We start from the raw sequence: 20,456 nt of genomic DNA, 5'->3' as shown, positions 1-20,456 counted from the left end.
TGAATAATCCTTTTACCAATGGATATTTGTTATAATTTAATTATCTTGATTATAAAAATGCATAAAAGCGAGTGGAAACAAATTGCTTCTTTTAAAAAAAGAGGAAGGAAAAAACACACAATTGTTTTGGTGGAATTCAAACCCCATAAGGAAGGAAAAAAGCTCCACAAGCCGAACTCAACGCCTCAATTACCTCCAGGGTACCGAAGAAGCACTGCAGCAGGCAGATACAATATTTAAATTGACTGTCAGCGGAAGAAAAATGCTGCCAAGCTCCTATTTGATTACATATTTCATAAAACACAACCACAAACGGGTCCTCGAACGCATCCCTGCCTCTCTCACGCCGAGCCGCAGATGGAGCCGCCGCCGCCCTTCCCGTCCGCGGAGGTTCGGCTCGCGGAGCAAGCGGAGGACCATGCCGCTCAGAGGTGATGAATGCTCCGCCGCTCGCGGAGTCTCCTGCCGCGCGTCTGTGGCGGCAGATGAATGAGGAGGAGAGGCCGCAAATTGGGTCACGCGTTTCTGGGTAACGCGGTGAAAACGCCGGAGGAGCGCAGTCGGGTCGGCGCACATGTCTACAACTGGGGCAGAGCGACTCTCGGCTGAAGTTGATTTGCTTTTCTCGTGACGGGGCTCGCCGGCTGCTGGCGCTCGGAGAGGTTCTGCTTTAATTTGAGAAGACGTGAAAAGATGTTTCGCGGCACGCAGGGAGTCGTCGCTTTGAAAGCCGCGGCCTCGAACCAATCCGCGTCGCTCCGAAAGTTCTAGAAGGAAGGAGGCTCAATGCCGCGTAGGAAAACGAAAACGGCGGAAGGCAAATTAGCAGCCGTCAAGTTAATTTATGAGAGTTATTTTAGCAAAACATAATACTGATTGACAGCAAATATGCTTTTCTGTGCACTTATATGAGTGTCTAAAGTCAAATTGAGCTTAATAAAGTACAAACACAAACCTGTCACTCTTTTAGATGCAAGTTTAGAAACAACTTATAAAAAGCAAACTCATCCACATTTTTGAAGGAAAGCACAAATTTCCAATTCAGTTTGGAGGAAACCGTGCCTCCAACTCTAACTTAAAATCAAGCTGGGCTGAGTAGGAAATGTATTTATTTATTTTTTGGTTGCCATAGCCCAATGATAGGTAGTTTAATTTTTCTCTCAAAATCAAACAAGAGTTAATCATTTCCTTTCTATCAAATAAATTAAACAATTTTTAATGTTTCAGGGCCAGGTTCTAAAAAAAATGGTGCCTATTCTGATTTTCATTTCTTACCTAATGGTAGAAGTAGAAAAAATAATCAGTAACACATGGCTTCCCCCAGTATATTACAGGCCTGGCGGCCCGCCATGCTTTACTAGCCTCACCGCCAGGCTAAGCCTTTCTTGTTTATGTTTATAGGGAAAAAAAATAAATAAATCGCTTTTGTTTGTTTTTTTTGTTTTTTAAAGCCGTATTGCAAGTGACTCTGTTGCTCTGAGCCAATCTGCACTGGCAGAGCAGATTTATTCCTAAAAGCTAAAAGATATGTTTATAGAAGACAGGCTTATAGTTTATGCATTTAGAGCCGGACCAATCACACCGCTGGCGCCTCTGCGCGTTGCCTCATTCGCTGCAGCAGTTGGATTAAGTTAACCTCTTTGCGGATCGCACGCGCCTCCTTTCACTCAAACTGGACACAGGCTGACCTGTATGGATATTTACATCAATCCCCTGTGAGGAATTATGTTTCTTTCCGGAGTTTGTGATCACGGTAGGAGTTTAAACCCCACCGCGTTAGCTCTGGCTGTGCAGCTTTATGTAAACCTCAGGAATAACTTGTAGTGGCTTTCAGAGGTGCGTTGAGCGAGCAGTGAGAAGGATTTATATTTGTGGATAAAGAATTTTGTGCGGCTTTTACATCTTTTACATGTAGCTCTGTCTACACTGATAAAGTTTATGTCCGTGGTCCCGGTTGGCCGGAGCGTTAGTGGTTAACGAACCAGAGCTGACCTCATCATGCAGGTTCAGCCAGGTGAAGATATTTAATCCTCGCCTCACAGTATACATTTATTTTTATATATATATATATACTAGCCCACCCTTCAAATATCACCACCAACCACCACGGATTTTTAGTATTATTTTTCCGGTTATGATGCATCAAACCATATCAAATGCTTTGTCCACTTACTCAGACAGAGGTAATGTGCGCGGCCGCGCGGAGATCTGAGAAGCTGGACCAACCAAAATAGTTTCTGTGTCCCCTTGTTAAAAACTCAACAGACACGAAATTGAAGAGCTACTAAAGCCACATTAGCAGCATTAAATTAAATCTCCCGTTTGTTGAGCGTCTCTGCGCAGTGCAGCGGGTTTAACGATTGCAGGGCCGGTCCAAGGCTGTATAATACTCAGAATCTGACATAGGGGCCAGTCGTGCTGCTAAAAACATCAGCACCTCGGTAGCTTTAGCAAGACTTCGCTTTACGTTGCGATCCAGCTTAATGCAAAAGTGGAAAAAGGGCTTAACTATGAATATTGTTCTTTGAACTTTTACAAAGTAAACTTGCCAGCTCCTTAAAATCTTACATATAAGCGTTAAGCAATTTAAAATCTTTTAATTTATGTGCTGACACCACTAAATCAAATTCAGCAGCATTGATCATCTCAACAAACAAATGTTACATTTATGTATCTGTGCTCTGTGTTAAAATATTAGCATTTATGGCCCCTGAAGCCCTGGGGGCCTTATGGAGCTGCTGACTTAATTTGAATCAAACAGAAGTGCAAATAATTGATAATCAGTTTAATTGTATTTTTTGATTTGTTGTTTTTAAGACTAGTTGTGGGTTTAGATAGCGTTTCACTGGCGATGTTTTCCCGTAACATATAATTACCCAGTAATATTTTTACATTTCCTGTCTACTTAACATCTTTTAATACAAAAACACGGTGGACCACCGGTGGACCGCCTTGACGCCCCGACCACCGGGCTTAGCTAGTTTTCTGGGGGAAACCCTGGTAACATTTGTCTGTGGCCGAGCTGCAATGCAAAGAATTAGAAACTCATAGGTGAGCATCCACAAAGCTATTATTACTCTCGAAATATGTACAGACTAGAGTTTGGGGAAGGTTCTGCACTAATGCTAGCATGTTAGCCTGCCACGGTTTTTGTAATATCTTGTTGATATTTTGGCACATGACATACGAAGTTAAATGTGTTGATAAAAAGTTGTTCTCCTGCTTCCTAAACGTAGCACTTTATTTTAAACACAGCACAATTAAAGATGGGATAATACGTATTTTCCAGAATGGAAAGCCTAGGAAACTCCAGCAGCCAATACAGTCTCTCTTTTCACTGTCCTAATCACTATAAAAGGTGAAAAATGTTCAGATTGATAAGGGAAACTCTGAATTGTCCCACTATCTTGCAGTTTTACAAGCTGTGTGCATGGAAGCAGGTCGGCAGCGCTACAGCTTGCTGGGAACGGATGAGATGTAAAATCACAAACAGCTGAAGAAACAAATATCACAAGTGGAGTTCAGTCAAAGACTTCGATTCCAGCCGTTTGAATCAGCCATGATCGAGATCCAGTTCAAGTATCTCTGTTAATCTACAAGGAGTGATGTGTTTTATCCCTTAATAAACCCCCCGAAACATGCAAGACATGCCCATTTCAATGCCTATTATCTGGAAATACTGTATAAAGGGTTTTCATATTACATTCCAATGGTTCTGATTTACTCTCTCATGTAGAGCTCAACTTTAGTTTAGTTTAATTAATCATACATTTTTAAATCCATAAAACCTCATTGCCTATGTATTGTGTGATATTTATGGCTGTGATTTCATTTCGTAATGAGCTCAGAGGTTAAACTCTTCAGACTGGGTGGGTGAGGCGAGGTGGTCAGCCCGCCGCTTTTACCTTTCAAGACCGGTAATGTAAAACGCTGTCTGTAAATACACGCGACGTTTTCCTTGAAAGCGTCAATCATTAACGTAACCCTGTGACATGAGAGCTCAAACCCGTCGACAGAAATAATATGACTGCGTGTGTGCACATGCCACATCGTCTCATATTCTATCACATATCTGGGCTGGAGCTCATTGTGTCAGTCAGCCTAAGGGCGGCTTTCCAATCTGGTCTAATTACATTAATATAGACACGTGGGTGCCTTTTTTTTTTTGGGTGGTGTGCGCTCGCATCAGGATGCGTGTGTGTGTGTATGTTTGGGGAATGGGGGCTGAGGGTCCTTTACCTTGGCACAGATAAGAAGAGAAATTAGATTTGAGGGCGGATAGATCTTGTCGGCAGCCCAAGGCGCCTCTTGGCAAAGGAAGCAAAGTCAATACAGAGCGGAGCCTTTCTTTACTTCTTAAGATTTACAGTATCTGCAGCTCCACAGTTTCCTACTTCACTAGATGAATGAGTATTTCATTCGGTGCCAACTGGCGCACCACGAGTTGAGCTGAAGGTCATTGTGACTTATTTCCAGCTCAGAAACCGCACGGCCGGGGACGGGAAAGCACTGAAATCTCAACCGCCGAACTGTTTCAAGAGACCTTCGCGTAGACGACTCCGACCGTCTTGGGTCGACGGTGGCACCAAAGATGGTTGAGGGCGCAGCTGAACATGGAGGGGAGGGGGGATGCAGACTGTTGTCGAACCTTCAGGCATATGGCGGGTCGCCCCGTGCCTGCCAGGTAATTGAGTCCTAATGAATCATTGGTTTGGCGTGCTACATGCCCCTTGTGACGGCTGGTGTCATTGATGCATTGAAGATGCCCGCTTCACTGGAAGTGAGGCGATAGGAGATGGGGGCGAGGGGCAGTGGTTGACTAGGAGGAGGACGGGGCGGACACCCCCGGCTTCACGCCGAACACTTCGCTCCCTCTCCAGATGTTACACACCACCGCACAGGGCTCACTGCGCAGTGGAGGCAATTGTGCAATGGGCTGGCAATTCATTGCCCCATTTGACTCCAATAACACAACGTATGGTGTCGGGGTCGAGGCGCGTTCATCGACTCGACAGGGTCACTGAAATAAGTAACGCAGAGGTGCAAAAACAGTCGAGCTCACCGAGCCTTTTGCATACTTTAAAGATATTTCTATGTTGACCTGATTACATCCAACTAAAATGTGACAAAAGGGGAAAAAAAAGACACTGATTATAAGCAATTACTGGTAAATTTCTTTGATTATTCAGGCGATATCAACTCCGTTATTGTTATTTCAATGGGTAGTGCAGAATAACTGCGATACAGGTGAAGGACTGCAAACCTCATATTAGTTGCGTGATTGGATACCGGCGAGGCATTGTGTAAATTCGTATTTAATACGACACAAAACACAAATGGAGTTGCAATTTTCAGCCTCATTATGAACAGAGGGAAGACAGACAGGGTAATATCCTGTATTCCGTGGGGGAAGTAAATAGTCAACCTTTCTCCAATTTTATTCTGAAATTATGTTTCTAATGGGGTGTTTGTGTTTTGGAAAACAAAATGTTTATTTAGCCATGTTCCAATATTAAGTTTGATACCTTGCGTTCCTGCTTGTTAGTTTGAGTCGCACGCAGTTTAAAAAGGGAACATGGAAAAAGTCACGAGGTGCTCTGTTACCTGTGTTGGTCTAAGCTAAAATTCTATGAATACAAAGGTGAGTGTTTTAAGGTTGACATGCTGTATGTATGTTTGAGACTCTTCATTTTGAAATTTAACAGTTGGCAAAGCTAGTTTACGAAATCATTTATCTGGCAGATGTTTAGGTAACACAGAAGAAAGGGTGAAAATGACAAGATGTGAAAAATATGCCAGCACCGGTTATTTGATAGTCACTGACATTGCAAAATTTGTCCCAGCACTAAACAAGCACTTGAGTTAAAATAACTCAAAGGCTATTTTAGTGTTTACTGTTTATAGGTCTGGGATTATGGATTTATTAAACATTTATATTTAAAAGAAAACCGAAGGTTTAAAGAGCATTTTCATATTTAAAACCACATTAGTTTGAGAAACAGCTACAAATATTTCACTCATATCTTGACTGAATGATTCTTGCCTCATTTACCTACAGTTTATATATAAATTTGATTCTTATGTGTACTTTAACAACGTTCTTTTTGTGAACCTGATATATTTTCTTCTCTTTATTAGTAAAAATGTCATTTTGCAAGAAACGCAGAGAAATTCTCAATATTGGGTGGCTAACAGCTAGCATAGTAGGAGTATGTGTATGTTTTTTTTAGCTAACTTTAGCTATTTAAGAAAAAGGCTAAGCAAAAATGTTCTTTTTTGTAATATAGCACTATTTGAATTCTAAATGTCCACAGTTTCACAAGACTATGTTGCTTTTTGTCTGCTAGATGCAGAACAGACTGATGGAAAGCAATTAACGCTAATGCTAGAGCTGGCAGCCTTAATCGTGATAATTTTTTTACTTTTAGCAGACGCCATTGGGCTAATTTCCCCTACATAGCGCTGTATCCAATAGATATGAGCATTTAAGTTTCTGTTGTTTGAATGGGCTAAAATTAGGAAGTCCAATATTAAGTTTGACATTTAAGTTGGGGATTTATTATCTACTCATTAAAACGTATAAGAATCTTCAGAAAATTCAGAAGATATTTTTATTTAGGCATGAAATGAGGCATAAATTTCACGCTTAAATAGTTGTTACTAAGGTAAGAAAACATCCACTCCTGCTAGCTTCTGGTGTTTGGCAAGTGGCTGCAGGTATTTATAGCTCTGACTCCAATCAGCACTGAACACATCTTGAGTGGAAAAAGTTCATTTTCAATCAGGTCGCTGCTTTAATAAGCGCAAGGCCGATCACAGGTTACTTTCAAACAAACAGGGTTTAAAACAGAAGCATTGTGGGGAAAAAAGACGACCACATCGATGAGCTCTCTGCAAACGGCTGCCGATTCAACCTTGGTCTAAGTTTTTAATCCAGCACACATCTCAATCTAGACTTCTGTAGACATGTTGTACCTGTTGTTCTGGTCTTAAATGCAAAACAATGAGAACAGGCAAAGAAGCTAATTAGTTTGGTAGGTGTACCTTTAACAGACTTCAAATTAAAAGTCCCTTACTTTTAGTAGACATGTTTATCCAATTAGAGGTTCAACTTGTTCCTTTAGATGTTACTTTAAGACTGTATGATGTTATTTATTTTACTACATCAAAGTGAAAATTGAATGCCCCTTATATAATTCCAACATCTCATCTTGTAGTGCCCATCTCGTTTAGTCGTCATGACCCCATAAAGGTCATTCACCCCTTTTATGCACCTCTACCTGAGCAATTCCTCATCATAGCCTCTGACCTTCATCCACCAACAGCCACATATTACCTAACTACTGCCAAATAATAACCAAGAACTCATTATGTATGTACTGGTGACCTGTCCAGGTTGCACCCCGTCTCTTGCCCAATGACCGCTGGAGACCCACCATGACCCTTCAGACAATGGATGACAAATGATCTTGCCCGTCCATTAAAACTGCTTGTACAGTCCTGGCAAAAATAAGCTAACCATTTGAATCTAAGCATGTATACAAGAGAGTTGGATGAATATTTTCTAGTCTTTTCCAAAGCAAAAAGCTCATTTTCAAAATTGAACCTAATCTCAAGAGACACATGCCAAAAATTGTAAACGGAGTACAACTTTCCCACTGCAGGAGCCAGGTGGTGATTACCAAAGCTCAGGATAATGTGATCATCAGCAGGTGTGACAACCCCCATAACAACCAGCTGTTGAGATAGTTTGTGGCTCCACAGAGTACAGGTGCCTGTTAAACACCGTAACAAGGTGGAGAAAACACCAATGACCTTAGAGCAGGAAGGCTTTCTGCTGAAAATAAATTGGCAAAAGGTCATAAGGTCACTTCCAAACAATCAACAGCCAATCATTCAGCTGTGACAAAAATTATTCACCTGTGGGAACATTTAAGGCAGTTGTCAGTCTTCCCAGGATGTGACTTCCCTTAAATTTACCCAAAGGTCAGATTATGCTATGCTTTCAGATGCTGTAAAAAAGCCTCTTAACTTTAAGCAACATGGAAGCAAATTTCCACTGACGATATCATTTTGCAAGGTACGCGCTTCAATCACACGAGTCACATGACCAACAACCGGCTGTTACTACTGCCGGAAAAGACGAAGAAGAGGACAGGAAGTGGTAGGAAGGTGATGATGCGGCAAGTTTTTTAATGACTTATCACGTGAAGAAATGTAATCATGTGTGATTTTAATTGCGCTTCTGATTTAATGGAAACACCTCAACCACAAAATTGTTTTGTTTTTTTTTCAACGTTAGCAGAAAATCAACAAATTTTCCGCACATTTGTAATTACCAAATTACCAAAATTGCCTTTATTCTTCTTTTGGTTTTCCATCACCAGGAACTCCCTGCCACTTTCCATGAGTTTAGTCATTCCATGTCATCCCAGGACTGTAAAGAAAATCCATTCAGTAGGCTAAGTGTTGAGTAAACGTGAGGGAGTTCGTGCAGATATAAACTTGTCTGATGTGAGAGAGAGAAAGAAAAAGAGTATACGGTGATAGAAGACCAGGCCTCCAGCTATTTCAAAGTCAAGAGACAATGTCATGTTGAATTGAAAATATCGTTCCAGAATATGCTCAGATACAAAAAAAAAAGGGAAAAACCACTTTTAGTAATTCACAGCAACTGCAAAACGGGGAGGGAAAAAAAGACAATCCTAATTGGATAAGATATATTTCCCCTGAGATGCATTTGCTGCCATGAGCTAAATTAAGTGTCTTGATTCCAGAGGGAGGCCCAACAAAAAAGCTCTTACTGGAGAAGTTAATGCTCTCTAGTGTTTTGTTGAGCTCCATCTTAAGCCCTGCCTCTCACACTGGCCTGTGAAGAACTGTCTTGGGATGACAACTGAAAATTGCGCGGTGTGTGTAGATTGCAGTGCGAGTGTGTGTATCCATACATCTTAGAACTGAGACGGCGAGCGCAGATTATGATCCATGGCAAAACACCCTAAGTAAGGAGATTATAAGGAGGGCGAGGGGGGAGTTCGGCTGACCGGTTAAAGCGGCCGCGAACTTTGGCATGCCAATCTTTGCTCCCTTCCAACTAATCTACGACATCGTTTCAGCATGACTTCATTTCAACGAATCCTGCATACATTACACAGCAGCATTATTGGACCACATCCTGGCTCCAAGGCTGCAAGCTGTTACTACGCTCAACACTTTCACTATACTGTTACTATACTGAAGCGGCCCAGGCTATCTTATGTGGGCCTGCTGCTACACAGGCACTCGAGCATAAAACACGGGGCATCGTGGGAGACATATGGCTCGGTAATGAACTTTGCAGTTGCACTGGTAATGTTGGCTCTTGATCGCATGCTGGTTGGGATTTCCAGACAAAGTTCCAAACAAGTAGAAACAGAGAAGATAAATGCTAAAACATTCAATCTGTAAGTAGAGTCATTTTGAAAACGTTTTTGTACCTATTGTCAGTTCCTGGTTTTTTCTTTTTTTACATAAGAGAGAAGTATGGTCATCAACTTCCTTGCATCAAACCATCTGTCCCTAACTTTTATCATATTTGTAGTAAACAAAGTTCATTAAAGTTGGTTGACGAGTTTCTAGGCCAAAATAGTGGGAATTCTTAGTTTTAGGATTTTTTTTTTAGATTTGACCTGCTAATCCGCAATCAGAGCTGATCAAGGAAAGACTGGCCAATTCTGATCTCCTGCCCACTGATTGGTGCATGTTTAATCTTGAGAGGGTGGAGATCCCATGAGATTCCAAAGTTTACTGATAGACTGATAAAAATAATAATAATAAAATGTATTATGGGGGAAGTGCGTCTACAAAGGAAGAAACTCTCAGAAATGACAAGTGTATATGATAACCTTACTAAAATAATGGCCTAAGTTATATTTAGCCAAAAATATATTTTGTAGGGATGCACCGATTTATCTGTGCCAGTTTCCTTAATTTTGAGAGATCGGGGATTGGCCGATTTTTACAGGTGAAGCTGATGTCATCCACCGATTTTATCTACCTCAGCAAAAGTTTTAAAAATCAACCACTGTCCTTTTCTGCTCTCCCTTCAGAGAGGTTTGACTGACAGACCGGCCCACCAGGTCATTCTTGCATGTGTACAGAATATGACCCCACTGCTGCCAATTCAGCAACTTTCTCGCTTTATTGAGGAACATTTCAGACAAAAAAATAAATAAATTGATATCGGCCAAAATCGAAATCGGCAGGTCGGGCTTTTTTAAAAAGTCGGTGATCAGTCAGAAAAACGCCAATCGGTGCTGCCCTAATATTTTGCCAATAAAAAGTGAGCAATCATTTTTTTTTGACTTAGGCCATTATTTTAAGAAGGTGACAATGTCCATATTGTGTTGCAAAAATATTGGAGAATATTAAATATTCAAAATTATTGTACAATTATTATGACAATGCAAACACAGTTGTTCAGTTCAGCAAGCTAACAGCGCATTCAATTTCCGGTATGTCACGGACCAACATTAGCGATTGGTTAAAATCAGATCAGATTTGTTTCTCCATAGCCCAGAGGCCCAGCTGCTCTGTACGGAGTAAATAGCGCTGAACAAGAGGCTGGTTTTTATCAAGCTAGCATTCATGAAACCATTTATACATTTCTATCCATTGGTGTGCAGGTGTTTCTACCAATCTACTGCAATTTGCATAAGCTAAGACAATTTTTGTGGGTAGGGAATGAAAACTAGCATTAGCATTAGCCCTGTCGCCCACATCCTTCTAATCTAGCTAGCTGTAGCTAACACACAGCATCCTGATTCCCAAAGGCACAATTAGGTGTGTCTACTACTACAACATATGTCTATTCATTGATTCAGTTGTCAAATGAAAATATGTATAGATTAAAATACTTTGCGTACTGTATCAAATATATTGATTAATTTAAATACAAAACTGCTAATTAGAATAATAAATAAATAAATGAGCAGTTTTAGCCCATCAACTCTTGCCCATTCTCTCTCTCTATTTAATTCACGCACAAAAATATTAAGCATATAAAACTGTCTGCCTGAAGGGGACAACAAATTTAATGGGGTGGCCCCTGCCCGCCCCTGGGGCCTCCTTGGTGGGCTGTCAGCTGAACAGGATGAATCTTTACCTCCATCCGAAACTTTTCAGAGGCGCTCGCGGGAGTCGGAGAGAGACTCGTGCCCCACCGGCTTTAACAGATGCGCAATTTCTGCGTCGGTGAACAGACGCGCTCCCCGTCCACAGGTCCTCACAGCGTGCCCCCACCTCCCATCCCCCTAACCCTCTTCTGCACTGAAATCAATGATTCTCCCGAGGTTCTGCGTCATCGTTCAGCCGTTCACCTATAGCGTCAGAGCGCGTGAACATGCAGTGCCTTTGAAGATGACTTCCTGCTGTTGCAGCAGAATATCTCCTCATTTGAATATTTGTGGAGCAGAGGGGTGTGTAGGGGGGTGTGTGTGTGTGGAGGAGGTGGAGGGGGCTAACCCTTTTTTTTTTCCTAATACTTGTATGATTAGAAGAAATCTTGTCGCCTGGAGCAATGAAGCAACAGGGCCGCGCGCGCTGTTCGGCTCATGTACGTCAATCATACGAACAGGGCAAAAAAAATGTCAGCCTCTGATGTTTGCGCAGTCCAATACGGGACAGCAGCTTGTTTGACAGGCGCTACACAGGACTCCACATCCAGCCCCAGCGCAATCACGCATCGGGCTTCCGCCTGCATTTCCGAGCGCATAAATGTCTCATTTCTCCTCCATGCGTCTCAGTCGGCCAGAGCGGACCGGTCCGCAGCCCGTCTCTCCCCCCGCACCACCACCACCACCAGCAACAGCAGCAGGAGCCCCGATCAGCGGCATCCAGCAGCGCATACAATCCCGACGCGTCGGCTCAGCATCCTCACCCAGCTCTCCACAGTTTCTCAAAGACTAGCCGGCGACGGAGAAAGTCACAAACGAAGGCGCCACTTACCTTTTTTTTGCCCCCCCCTCTCTCTCGCTCTCAGCGGCTGCTCCTCTCTGAAGAGTCCCATGTATGCGTTTTAATCCACATCTGTGTGTCCCACCACCACACGCACACACTTCATTTGTGCGCTCTATTTTCTCCCCCCACGGTGAAGGAGGAAGAGAGAGAAAGAGAGAGACAGAGAGTTGGGGGGTGGGAAGAGGAGGAGAGATCGAGTCTAAGAAAATCCATGTTTTAGTTCCGTTTTACAGGACGCACAAGGTGAAATCACAATGACTTTCCCTCTATGCATGCTCAGAATTTCTCCCCATCTCTCTGAAATCCTCTGTCTTGTCCTCCTTTTCCATCCCTTTGCCTTCTTCTTCTGCGTCTTCTTCTTCTTCTTCTCCTCTCCAGCTCTGAAGTTGCCTGGTTACCCCTGTTTCTCATTCAAGGAGGCAGAAGCGCAGCATACAGCGGCCAATCATAGCGGCAGCCCGAGAGATTAACTATTTCTTGGCTCTGCATTTCCACTTTCAGGCTAAAAAAAAAAGAAAGAAAAAAAAGAGGAGAGTAGGCGGGGAGAACTGGGCCCCCGGTGACGGGAAAAAATTAAAATGCACAGAGAATAATATATAGAGAGAGAAAGGGATGAGGAGGGTTGGGGGGGGGGGCATTCGTTGGTTGGGGGATGGGGGCGTAAGGGATTAAAGATTTCAGAAAAATAAAAGGATTCTGGAGAGGAGGAGGGACCAGTTGCCACTTATCAGCACAACAAAGAAGTAAAGTGAATAATATTCCAGCTTCACAGGCTGTTCTGCAAACTTCAGAGACGCTGTCCTCCAGAGGACAATCTGTTTTTAAGGAGCAGAGATCCATCTCATTTCTGAAGACCCTCCCAAAAAGCAATCCATCAGGGTCATTGATCATCCCTCCTTTAACCAGCCATCCATCACGTAGGAGACCCCCCCCCCCCATATCTCCTCCCCCCCCCACTCACCCCTGTCCCAGTCCAGTCACCTCATCATACGCTGTATTGATTTCAATTCCATCCCTCCCTTTACCAGGGTTAAAGGTGCAGAGGGGAGCATGCCAGGTTCAATCACTGCGACACTGCACACATGGTGGGGGTGTGGGGGCACCTTAATGATCACCTGCCTTGATGGTCCGCTCAATGAATGGGGGTCTTCCACATCCAGGTCGGGCCCTTTGACACTACAGCATAGAACTGTCTGAGACAAGCGCACACCGCTGGCTGCAGACTGGCCTCCGCGGGGTGCCGGACAGAGCTGCCGGTGCATTATGGGGGAGCAGCAGGGGGTCCTGACAGCTTCTAGAAGAGACGGAGAACTGCTGTGCTGGGATGAGGAGGGACTGACGCCCTGGGAGCACACAGCTCACAGCTGGGAGCATTCCTATACAGATATCCCATGCAGCGATTCGTACCTTTACGCAGACTTTTAGGTCTTTAATGCAAGCAATGCGGTCCCAACGTTACGGCTCCGCTCCAAACACACACACCTTGGCATGTTTGACTTTGATTTTATAGGCTGACGAAAAGTAGGCCACCGTTGCGAAAAGTGGAGAGAATTGGAAGTGTGGTTTTCGACGTCTCTATACAAATAGAAATCTGGAAAGTGTTGATATTTTCTCATTGGTATTTTGCCTCTTTTCGTCTAACGGTCCTAGATAAATCTTTTGCCATTATTACCCTGCACATGTCGCCTGATTTATAAATGCAGCTCACCTGTTCATCCATCCATTGTTGAGAGAACATTAGTGAACAAACATCATACAGACTATGGAATAAAGTTTAAAGTAGCATTACTTTAAACTTAAAACAAAAGAGCATTGTTCATCCATTTGAAATTGAAATAAGTGTTGCAACACTTTCAAAACTTTAAAGTCAGGGTTCTTGCAACTTTTGGATGTGTGTCTGTCAACACACCTGAAGCACATAATTTAGTCACTAGCAGGACTCTGTGGATCCTCGGTGCATGAGAAGGCAATTCAGTCCTTTGATTTGGGAGTGTTGGACTTGGGACATGTCAAAAGTTGTGAGACACGGCCCTGGAGGACTGGAGTTTGAGCATTAAAGGGATACAGCGAGATGGCCCGGTCTGGAGGCACTTCAGAAATCCATAGTCAACGTAAGAATCTGTCAACAGGTCAACTATTGGCTATGAACTCCCCAAATCTGAACTTTTTTAAAAGTCCAGATTTCAACCCTAAATACCTACTCAGTAAATATTTTGAACCAAAATGGTGCAAATAGGGACACACATCATAAAAAGCTCAGGATATACTGAAGGTTTCAATCTGCCTCCAGGATTTTTCCCAGTGGGACCTTCCCATCATGATGAGATGCTTGAATTTCCTCAGCTGGCTTCTTTCAGCATGGTGGAGTAGCAGCCCTACTTCAAGGTTCCCCATATGATGGAGCTAATGTTCTCTCTAAAGCTCAGTCTAATCATCAACAAAGGAAAGTCATTTCACCTGCCTGTACCTTTAATATTGTCTTTTCAATCACGATCCATTGCTCACGAGCACGTAGCAGGGGCAGTATGAAATTAAAACTTTGCTTTTTGCCTTAGTTTTTTCTTTACCACGATAGATTCCACCGGTAGAATTTGCCCTCCACCCCTGAGGAAGCAATCTACCTTTGTCCAGTTAAGAACCATGGCTTTAGACTTAGAGAAACTTACTCCCATCCATGCCACTTCACACTATGTGGTAAACTGAAGTCCACCATGAAGGTCATGAATTGAAGACACCAACAAAGCAACATCATCTGGAATACCAGAGGTTAGCTATCCTTATGCTTTGTTTCCACTGAGCGGTATGGCATGGCTCGATGTGGATGGTACACTGCTTTGTAGTCTAGAGTATTCAGGAGAGCATTTCCCACCGGCAGTTTAATTCTCACTCAGGCCGCGTTAAACTGAAATGCCTAACACAATAGTTTGTCTTGTGCCTGTTGCAAACAGTGACATTTTTCTTTCCCCAAATCATAGGACTGTGTTGTTTGACACCAGTAGTTCTGTATTAGCCATGTCTTATGGACTTAGAGCTGAAGGGGCGCTAGGAATAGTGTGGTACAGGTTGGTTGGATGGGCCACTTTGCGATAAGAGTTCTGAAGCCCACCGGTCTATGCCTAATGAGGCGTTAGTTTCTCAAACCAGACGGAGCACTCTCCACAAACTCCACAAAGAGAACTGAAGACAAAGGGCAACCCTGGCAAAGTTCAGCACAGACAGAGCACATCCTCAACTTCTATGCCAAGAATGTGGACCCAGCCCTTGCTTGGAGTGTACAAGGACCAGATCGTCCTTGAAACCACACGTCTTTGTCATTGCCATGTTCCCGAGGGGGTTATGGGTGTTTGGTTCTCCAATCCACATGTCTTCTGTTAATCTGCCGAAGGCTTGCACTAGTCCCTTTGCTAGTTTTGTGGCTGACGCTGAGTGAATATTTCTAAATCTTTCTGCAGAAATTGAGACAAAATAATGAATATCCTTTGGGTATTTTGTATGCAGTGATGTAAGCTTTGAAAAAGATACAACTTCAAAGACGTTACTTTATTGTAGGAAAGATAACCCTATGACATTCCACATTTTGAATTTTACTTGGGAGTAGCTTTAAATTCTCGCACTTAAAATTGCAGTGAAAAAAATATTGCTACTCATGTAAGTCTGGGCCCTAAAATTTTCCTCCTTCCTTTTTTAACAATTTATTTGTCCATTTGTTTGCCTGCTAAGCTGTGTGGGCGTCGTATTGCAGCGGTCACTCAGCGGATTACAGATAAAAACAACAGTGTTGGGGTTCTGACCGCCCAATGGGAGCCGAGTGTGTGTGTGTCGGTGTGTGTGTGTGTGTAGGGGTGTGTGTGTGTTTGGGTGCATAAGTGGGGCTGTAGCACACCAACAACACTTAGCGGGCTGATTGACGTGCAACTCTTGGCTTGAGCGCAGCTTAATCCTGCTGCTTTCACAGATGGACTCAGTCTTCCTCTTTTTGTCTGGGTGTCACCAGCAGTGGCAGGGGCATGTATAGTTACACACACACACACTCACACATCCACCGTACAGAGCCGTGTACTTTTGTTTACCAGGGATTGATGCTGCTGTGTGGGTTCTAATCCCCTCCCTCCCTTCCTCTTTTTTGTGACCTCCCCGGTGTTCCCGTAAACACACACATTCGCGCGCAGATGCACGCCGGCATCTACATGTTGGTCATTAGAAAAACAAAGGAGGTCAGTGTCAGGCAGCGAAATCAGGCAGCTGGGTCCTGTGAAGCGAGAGTTAATCCTCGTTTTCAAGGCCCAGAGACAAAAAGAAGCCTTGCAGAAGAGATACGTCATGAGTTGCACATGAGCAAGTCTCCGTCGTGCCACCTTGTCCTTTCAACCGTCTGCAGTCTTCTCAGCAACACAGTTTTTTGCTGCTCTATATCAGGTGTACTAAGTTCACTGTGTTGTATGAGTAACAAGATCACAAGGTGAAAGGTTAGCCTTTTCTGCTCCCCGCTCTCTCCCTAATCATATTCCGCTTCTGCAAAAGCTTTGATTTCCATGTAGATGGAGCAGTGTTGATAACAGCGGGGAGCTGCCCCCTGGAGAAATGAGGCGGAGCGATAAGATAAGGCAGGCAGATCCCCATCCAAACACACGCACAAAAGACAAAAAAGGGAAGCCATCTCCCCACATGGCGGTTAATCTCTATTCAATCCGCAGATTAGAAAAGTCAAATTTCTCATCCCCAAAATCCAGAAAACGATTAGTCATTTCCCAGAGGGGAATCGCTTAACTGGGGTCCAACCCGTAAACTCTTGGAATGAGACGAGATCAATAACTGACTCCTGGTGACAATGATGAAGAAACAGCTCTGTGAAGGCGACGGGTTCCCCAAAATGAAGGTAGATGCTTTTAGCTCACAAACTAATGCTGATTTGTCAAGGGTTCTTGATCCTCAACAGGCAGCATGGTTTGCAAATAATTGGATCACTAATTCTCCTTCCATTGAACAAGAGCACACCCACAGCCAGAGCGTGGTCTTGTGGAAAAGGGGCTCCTTTCTCTGTATTATGCACAGCTCACACTGACATCTATGCTAATGGACTGTTTTAATCAAGTCTAATCGCATTGTCCAAACAGCGTGTGAGTGATTAGCATTCAGTTAGGGCCGTGTGGCAAAGCCCGACATCGATACGTGACATGTGACCTGTGACCCCAGACTGCTCCAGCTGCAGAAAAGTTTATCTCTCTCCAGGTCTGTTAATTTCCTGCAGCAAGAGTAATCAGAAGGTACGCAGACAGCAGAGTGGGGTGAAAGGCACTGTGGCAACGCAACGGGTGAAGCCAATCAGAGTAAGACAGCTGCTTTGCTTTCCGGACATGACATTAGCACACAGCAACTCAAGAAACAAGACTGTATCCAAGGCCCCATTGAGTTGGCAACATCCAACTGTTGGTCATGGTAATCTATATCCAGTAAGCCCTCACATTGTGCCATGACAGGACTGGATGTAGGACAGAAAAGCCAGAACAGTTCCTGTGAGCTGGGAGCGTTCAGAACAATACCCCAAGTTCCAGTACCCTCAATGGACTCTGAGAAGGATGCTACAACTGGCCTTGATGTTGGATATAGATGGGCCCAGTGTCTCCAGGAGACGAGAGTGTTCTGGAGCACACCAGCGTGCGAGAGGCTACGGTCTGATGTCAAGACCTAGACAAAACCCCAGCTGTCTCCAGTAGAAAGTGTTGAAAACAATAGATTATGTCACTCCATCACCATTTATTTCTTATAGAACTTGTGCGATGAGGCAACAATTTCCCTCCTCCACCCAAGTGAAATTCATGCATGTGAAATTTTGAGCTCGTGCACAGCAACGTGCACACGCAGGCTAGAAAGAAAGTTGACTACTGCATCCCGTGTTGTTTTCACACTGAGTGGCAGAAAACCTTCGCCTTTGGAAGGTTGTTTGCCTGTTCGTCAGTACCATGTGTCAAGCCCATAAGGAACTACATGTTTTTTCTAAATGAAACGTCAAGGGGTCCACTTTTTTGCTGACATTGCAAAAAAGTTTTGGTTTTTTTTTAAAAAGTTTTTTTATTTGGTAGTAGCTCATCAACTCAGCCTCTATCCTGCAAACAAAATAACACAATTTTTGTCACATCAATGTCAATAAGAATTCATTTTGGCACTTCCAGATGAAGTATGCATGAATGGCTGTGGTGTAAAATGCTTTTCAGACACCTGGACTAGATAAAGCACTATATAAGTACAGGCTTGGTAAAAAAAAAAAAAAGAGCTTTGTGTCTAAGGAGACCCAGCCAAATGCATCAAATGACTCAGTTTGCAGCAATCCCTCCTGCTGACCGAACATGTGGATAGTTTCTTGCATACGAACTGCAGTCTGCCACGTTGTTGTTCCAGATTTAGGAGGCTTTTTTTCATCCTGCCTTTATCCATTCTGTTTTTCTGTGTTACATCCTAATCAGCACGTTAGAAGTCAGAAGAGAAACGTGCAGACGTCTAACGCAGAAGCCAAGAACTTCCCTTCATAGTCTTTGATAAATAAGACGAAAGTGGCTCGGTGCAAAAGTACATAATGGATTATGCGCAAAATTTGTGAATGACGAGTAAATTTGCATTAATACTTTGACAGACAGGACAATGATCCAGAAAACACCAGCAAGTCCATTTCTGACTGCCCTAGTCAAAGTCTGCACTGTGTGGCATAAATTAGAACAAGTTCACACCCCAAAACATTTAAATGTGGCTGAATTAAAAAAAACAACTTTTACTCATTTCTCCATAAAGTTTTGAAAGATTCATTGCCCTCTTCAAGAAACACTTGATGGCAGTTTTTAGCAATCAGTTTTACAGATGGGGCTATATTGGTGTAGATTTTCTCTTTATTTAAATAAAAATAATCATTTGAAATAGTAGTTTGTAAAATTGGAATCATTCAAATTTGTAGATCTGAACACAAACTCTGTAAGAGTGCAAAAGAACTTTTTCCCAGCAGTGCAGCAGCTTGGACAAGGTTCAAACACAAACTAGTCTGTATCCCGCTTGTTAAAGGACGCTTTATACTTCACAGCTAGGTGGCTATTTAAAAATCCCATCACACACACACACACACACGCACGCAGGCGCAAATTTCACCCACGCATCTCCGTGATCGACTTGTCAAACGGGCCTGATAACAGAGACTGCGCGACAGGGTGTCATTTACCATGTCAGGAAAAAGCACAAAAAGAGGGTAATTGAGGGGTATGCAGAGGAAACAAAGTTTGCAGGTGTCAGCGTAACTTTGTCTGCCTCCTCAAGACTGCGATGAATTTATGCATGGGTGGGTGAGACTGCCAAGTCAAGGACAAACTCTATATAATTACCCCATAAATTTAGGGAGCGATTAATTCCAAATTCCATCATTTCATTAACATGCAAATAGACAGCCATTGTCTCACCATGGGACGCACTAAGGAGAGTGACAAAGTTTCACTGGAGCTCCTCCGAACGCCTAAAAGCAGCAGCCGCAAACACGAGCGAACCCACGACTGTCTTCGTTGCACGTTTGCGCCGTCTCTGCGCGCCACTGGTTTTCTGAGAACGGTGAGGGTCCCAGAGTGGTGACTCATGCGAGCCGACTCCTTCAAAGCAAAAGAAGCGCAGTCACAGATATAATTGGATTTCATTTCAACCATGTGAGAGAAGAAAAAAAAAAGACTTGTCGTCCTCCACCTTGGAGAAAATGGAGCCAAAACACAATCTCTGTATTTACTGCACTGCGCAGAGAGGCTGCGCTTGTGCTCGGGTGTGAGGTTCACGCTAAGCGCCTCTCTCTGCACGTGCGAATCTGTTCTTTTCCAGCGAGTCAGTGTGGGTGTGTATTGCGCGAGCCCCTAAAATCCCAAGACGCCATCACAAGTGTTAAATGAGTCCAAATTGAGCCAAAAGGGGGGAAAAAGAGAGAAAGAGCGAGATAGAGATAGAGAAGAGGACTTCCCTGATGCTTTTTAAAGCAGCTGCTTTTGAAAAAGAACAAACCGCGGGCAGCTAACAAGGACGAGAGGGAAACGCAGCTTCAAATCGAACCTTTTCGGTCTGGAAAATACAACCTCTGCTGTGCGCGTCACAACATTTTGGAAAGCAGGTCAACTTTGTTAAGACCTTAGTTTTACGGAGCACCAAAACTAACAAGACGTGGGGCGTGCTGTGGTGGCGCAGGGGGTTAGCGCGCCCCACGTTTGGAGGCCTTGGTCCTCGTTGCGGACATCGCGGGTTTGACTCCCGGTCCCGACGACCTTTGCCGCATGTCTTCCCCCTCTCCTCACCCTCCTTCCTGTCTGCCTACTGTCGAAAAAATACGAGCCACTAGCACCACAAAAACTCTTCGGAGAAAAAAAACCAACTAACAAGACGTTAAAAAGAAACAGCCAGGTGGTACACTTCTTTTTTAAAGAACGGTTGAGGCAAAGTGAAGAATGGCA

General features: G+C 43.6%; 1 protein-coding gene and 1 long non-coding RNA gene across 3 annotated transcripts in view; one reads left to right on the top strand and one right to left on the bottom strand.

Moving 5' to 3' along the window:
- The window catches only part of LOC114145903 (disabled homolog 1-like), a 66,592-nt gene extending 54,133 nt beyond the window's left edge, over window positions 1–12,459 (bottom strand). Inside the window, exon 1 of one of the 2 annotated variants that reach the window (XM_028019575.1) lies at window positions 11,986–12,459. The gene's annotated coding sequence lies outside the window, so the exon portion shown is untranslated. The remainder of the gene's footprint in view (window positions 1–11,985) is intronic. The other variant, XM_028019574.1, reaches the window with a different exon arrangement.
- LOC114145931 (uncharacterized) lies at window positions 335–3,648 on the top strand. The gene is made up of 2 exons (XR_003595790.1): window positions 335–431; window positions 3,414–3,648. It is a non-coding gene; the product is annotated as an uncharacterized LOC114145931 (long non-coding RNA).
- Window positions 12,460–20,456: the final 7,997 nt, after the last annotated feature.

The sequence above is a fragment of the Xiphophorus couchianus genome, chromosome 6 (genome assembly GCF_001444195.1).
Source record: "Xiphophorus couchianus chromosome 6, X_couchianus-1.0, whole genome shotgun sequence".
Lineage (NCBI taxonomy): Eukaryota > Metazoa > Chordata > Actinopteri > Cyprinodontiformes > Poeciliidae > Xiphophorus > Xiphophorus couchianus.
The sequence above is the reverse complement of the archived record's forward strand: the minus strand, read 5'-3'. Positions and strand labels throughout refer to the sequence as shown.